Source organism: Colobus angolensis, unplaced genomic scaffold (genome assembly GCF_000951035.1).
Source record: "Colobus angolensis palliatus isolate OR3802 unplaced genomic scaffold, Cang.pa_1.0 Scaffold148, whole genome shotgun sequence".
NCBI lineage: Eukaryota > Metazoa > Chordata > Mammalia > Primates > Cercopithecidae > Colobus > Colobus angolensis.
In genome coordinates, this window is record NW_012114577.1 from 3,745,626 (window position 1) to 3,751,462 (window position 5,837).

A 5,837-nucleotide genomic window follows, 5' to 3' on the forward strand; every position below is an offset into this window, starting at 1 on the left:
AATGAGATGATCCACTTCTCCCACTCTCTCCTCTCCAGGGTTTCTGCCACATCCTCTAGTTCAAAAGGGCACCTTTTCCTGTTTCCCTGACCAGAAAGACAGGATTTATCTTGGAGATTTAGCCTGTATGCTGCCACCACTGCACAACTCTGAACTGGGGCCCGTTCTTGGGGCAAAGCTGTGAGAGAAAGGAGAAAAATTTAAAAAAAGGATCACAGGGTTCCCTTTCCCCAGTTCCTCTGGCCAGCCACGTGGGGCTTCCATCAGAACATTCGCTACCTGCCTGGCCACCGCTGCAGCCCCGCTCCTGGGCCCACTCAGGGCAAAGTCACAAGAATAAGGAGGAAACAAATGTAAGGGACATTCCCATCCACACAGGTCACTTCGTGGCTTCTGCCTGTCCTCCGCAATCCACATGCTCTTGTGTGATTCTTGAGTCCTCAGGGAGTTGCTTTTTATGTGTTTTCCAGTGTTTTTGCTGCATTCTGCAGGAGAGACGGACTGTTGTGGGCTTGCTCCATCCGAGGCTCTCTGTGTGCCACTCCCTCTGCTGGGAACACTCTTCGTTTCTTGTCTGGTGAGCACCCATTCCACTCCCATACCTTGCATCAGCTGTCCTGACCTCCAGGGCTTCTTTCCCGACCACTTTCTCCTTTTAAATTCAGAGCGGGGGATGCCTCCGCCACAGCAGCCCCCTCATTGTGCTGTCTCCCCAACAACCAGCAGCTGGGGTAGGAGAAAGACCTCCTCTTCCATGCACATCTCTGTATTCCCAGCTTGCAAAAAGCTGATGGAAGAATGATTATTTCTATTATCTATCTGATTCTCTACTAAAGAGACAGAATGGACATCTAAAAATAATAATCACAATAACACAAAAACTCCACAATGTTTAAATGCTGTGAGCTGAAGAGAGGGCCCTCCAAGCCTTTGCCTGGCCAGAGTACAGGTGAAAAACACGTGTCTGAAAAGCGTGGCTCTAGCAGTCCCTTCGAAGATCATCTAGTAGTTCAGTCTGTGAGGCCAATTCATTTTTTTGAGACGGAGTCTTGCTCTGTCACCCCGGCTGGAGTGCAATGGCATGATCTTGGCTCACTGCAACCTCTGCCTCCTGGATTCAAGTGATTCTCCTGCCTCAGCCTCCCGAGTAGCTAGGATTACAGGTATACACCACCACGCCTGGCTAATTTTTGTATTTTTTTTTTTTTTTTTTTTTAGTAGAGACAGGGTTTCACCATGTTGGCCAGGCTAGTCTCAAACTCTTGACCTCAAGTGACCCATCCGCCTCAACCTCCCAAAGTGTTGAGATTGCAGACGTGAGCCCCCGCGCCCGGCTGCCAATTCCATTTTGACATGATGTTGTTTCAATAGAAAGGCTATTTTTACAAAGTAGAAAGTGACAGAGGAAAATTATACTTTTGAGTTTTCCATTTCATTTTTTAACTGAAGAAAAGACAAAAGCTGTCATATTCCAGCTTCTAGCATTATTCAAGAAGAATGAATTTTCTATAAACATTCCTCAGGCAAGCCATTCATTTTCACATTCCTGAAGAATTAACTTTTTAAAGAAACAGGATGACTTTGTTCCAAAGTATCAAGGTTTTGCTTTACATAGTGTATAATTTTACTTCTCATTTCATTTGCTTCTATGAGATTTTTTTTAGCACCAAGACAGATCAAAGAAGGTTTCCTTGTTATCTTTGGCTCCACTACCCTTTCCTCTCGCAGCTCCTCGGCCAACTGGTTATTTACTTGACCAGGAGTGCTATTTGCAAACAGGCTCCTGAATGCTGGGAGAAGATGGTTGCTGGTAAATTGCAGCTTGTGGGAAAATCTGCAACACACAGCTGACTTTCTGGAATGTGGGGAACAGCTGACCTGTAGGTCCAAGGAGGAACCAAAGCCTGCTGAGGACCCACAGTGAGGTGCTGGTGGATGCGGGCAGCTGCCAAGCTGAGGAAGAAGGGGTTTGCAAGAAGCAGGTCAGGGCCCCAGCATGGCAAAGGGGATCTGGGGCCTTGGGGGAGGGAACGAAGATTGATGTCTTTTGCAGGCTGACCCTGTGACAAAGCCACAAGAATGATATCCCTTTCTCTGGCTTTCCCCGTTTGCCCTGGGACAGTACTTTTCTTCGCCATTTTCCCAGCCTCCTTTTGCAAACTTCCCGGCTTTAAACAACAACAACAACAACAACAACAAAATTTATTTTTTAGAGCAGTTTTAGGTTCATAGCAAAGGTGAGCAGAAAGTACAGAGTTCCCATATAACTCCTGTCCCCAAACAGGCACAACCTCCCCCCATGAACATCCTGCACCAGAGTGGTCCATTTGTGACCATCAATGACCCAACACTGACACATCGTTATCCCCTAAAGTCCATAGTTTACAACAGGGCTCACTCTTGGCCCTGTACATTCTATGGGCTTTGACAGATGTCTGATGACATGTGCTCACTACGATGGTGTCACACAGAGGAGTTTCCTGCTCCACCTACTCATCCCTCCCCGACTCCAAATTCAGAGCGGGGGTTGCCTCCGCCACAGCAACCACTGATCTTTATTCCGTCTCCATACTTCTGCCTTTTGTGGGATGTCATGTAGTATGTAACCTTTTCAGGCTGATTTCTTTCACTCAGCAATACACATGTAAGTCTCCTCTATGTGTGTCATGACTGGATAGCTCATTTCTTTTTTAGTACTGAATACTACCCATTGTCTGGACGTTTCACTGCTTATTTATCCATTCACCTACTGAAACACATCTTGGCTGCTTCCGAGTTTGGGCAATTATGAATAAAGCTGCTATAAACATCTGTGTGCAGGTTTTCGTGTGAACATAAGTTTTCAACTCAGGAAAATTCCAAGGAGTGCAGTTGCTGGAGCATATGGGAAGAGGAGGTGTCGTTTTGTAAGAAACTGCCAAACTGTCTTCCAAAGTGGCTGTTGCATTTTGCATTCCCAACAGCAATGAACAAGAGTGTCTGTTTCTCCAGGTCCTGGCCCGCTTTGTGTATTCTCAGGGTTGTGGATTTGGGCCATTCTAAACGGTGTGTAGTGGTTTCTCCTCCTTTTCATTTGCATTTCCCTAATGATATATGATGTTGAGTTTCTCTTCAAACGCCATCTTTGTATCTTTGGTGAGGTGTCTTTTCAAAACTTTTGCTCATCTTTAATAGGATTTTGTTTTGTTTTGTTTTCTGTTGAGTTTTAAGAGTTCTTTTGTATTCTGAGTAACAGCATTTATCAGATATGTCTTGCAAATGTTTTCTCCCTATCTGTGGCTTGTCTGCTCATTCTCTTGACGTTCCCAAGCTTTTCAAAGCTCATAGGCAGGGCCTGGACTAGAGGGAGGCTAGTGAGGGACCCAGAACACAGAATTTAAAGAGGTGATCTATCTCAGGGCCTTACAAGTGTGATGCGAAATGGCAGAGTGCCTCTTTAAATTCTCACCTAATTCTGGCCCTGCCAATGCGGTCACACCTCAGGGGCACTAATGTCCAGCCCCACCATCTACTGAGCAAACTTACCACTCTCTGATAGGACCTTTTCCTCGACCATTGCTGCCAAGACAGCAGCTTCATAAAGAACAGCAGGCTGGGAGGCCAAGGCAGTTGGATCACTTGAGGTCAGGAGTTAGCGACCAGCCTGGCCAACATGGTAAAACCCTGTCTCTACTAAAAATACAAAAATTAGCTGGGTATGGTGGCGCACGCCTGTAATCCTAGCCACTCGGGAGGCTGAGGCAGGAGAATGGCTTGAACCCAGGAGGTGGAGGCTGCAGTGAACTGAGATTGCACCATTGCGCTCCAGCCTGGGTAACAGAGTGAGACTCTATCTCAAAAAGAAAGAACTTAGAACCCAAATTAGAGACTGTCTTTGGGACTGGGAGACTTTCTCATGACAAGAGGAGGAGAAATGCACCATCACTACGCACAGACCTGAGAGAGGCTCTGTCACTTTGCAGCATGACTTTCTGAAAGCTGCCTTATCTCTCCTAGCCTGGGGTTTCCACACCTGTGGAATAGGTAAAATGCGCTTATCCTATGATATAGTTTTTTTGTTTTGGGGTTTTTTTGTTTTGTTTTTTTTTTTTGAGACAGAGTCTCGCTCTGTCTCCCAGGCTGGAGTGCAGTGGCGCGATCTCGGCTCACTACAACTTCCGCCTCCTGGGTTCAAGTGATTCTCCTGCCTCAGCCTCCTGAGTAGCGGGACTATAGGCATCCACCACCATGCCTGGCTAATTTTTGTATTTTTAGTAGAGACAGGGTTTCACCATATAGGTCAGGCTGGTCTCGAATTTCTGACCCTGTGATCCGCTGGCCTTGGCCGCCCAAAGTGTTGTGATTACAGGCGTGAGCCACTGCGCCCAGCTGACATAGTTTTAGAAGAAATGAGATCATGTGAGTGAAGGGTTTGGAAAACTGTCTAGCACGGCTCAGGGGCCGTGAGGAAGTGGCAGCTCTGACCACCACGGATGCATGCAGGAACCAGCTGCCGCAGTGAATCTGTGTTTTAGACTTGTGCTAAGACCGTTTACAATGGCGTCTCCCCAGGACACTGTTGGAAACTGCAAGTCTTCTGGGGATGTTAACTTCATCAGAGAGGAAGACTGGAGTATACTGAACTCTTTGAAAGGAAAACCAAGTTCCTTAGTTTCAACCATGAGACTGGATAGTATTTTGTGATATCAACCAATATTTTCCCATTCAAGGAAGGGATGGGTGTGATGGGTTAAAAAACAGACATGGGGTCGGGCGCAGTGGCTCACACCTGGAATCCCAGCACTTTGGGAGGCCGAGGTGGGTGGATCACCTGAGGTCGGGAGTTCGAGACCAGCCTGATGAACACGGAGAAACTCCGACTCTACTACAAATACAAAATTAGCCGGGTGTGGTGGCGCATGCCTGTAGTCCCAGCTACTCGGGAGGCTGAGGCAGGAGAATGGCTTCAACCTGGGAGGTGGAGGTTGCAGTGAGCCGAGATCGCACCACTGCACTCCAGCCTGGGCGACAAGAGCGAAACTCTGTCTCAGCAACAACAACAAAAAACAGACATGGCCCAAGGGTCTTTCTGGTTTTTGTTTCCAAAAGCCTAAACCCCAGAGATGAGAAAGAATTCAGAGAATAGGAGGACAATGTCTTGGCCAGAAGCAGGAGGAAGAAGAGTGTTGCCTCCAGGACAAGAGAGTGACCCTCTCTGCAAGCTGGGGTGGCTGGGGGCCACAAAGCCTTGTCAGGAGACGGGGGAGGGGGGGTTACAAAACCCTAGAACAAAATGGTCATTGGGTGCCCTGAAGTGGAGGAGGTCATGGGCAGTCTCGTGGAGAGTTTTGTGCCCCCAGGCAGGACCCGAGACCACCAACAGCAACCAGCCTAAAGAGTCCACACCCAGATGATGGTGCCCTATGGGTCACTCAGCAGACAGATACCTGGTCCTGCGTAAGTTCTGGGGAAACGCTGAGGCAATTCCAAGCAAGCCAACCAGGCAGAATGCATGCTTCCATTTGAGTTTTTAAAAATTTAGAAAAGTCACTTTTCCCACATATCCGAATGTGTGGATTGAGACTTGCATCAGCCCTATTCACTTCGATCCATGGGTGCTAGCGGTGGCCCTTTTTAACGACAGCGTCCCTGCAGCAAGTCCAGCCTCCTTTCTCTGCGTGGCTCCTCTCACGGTTTGCCATTCCCTTCACTTTTGTATTTGTAGAGTCTTCAGCTTCCTTTGGTTCTCAGCACGACCTAGGAGACGGACATGCATTTCCTCTCTGACAAAACTGGCACTTGTTCTCCTTGGAAGCGATAAAGTCAAACGCTTGCTTGATTTTTTTTTTTTTTTTTTT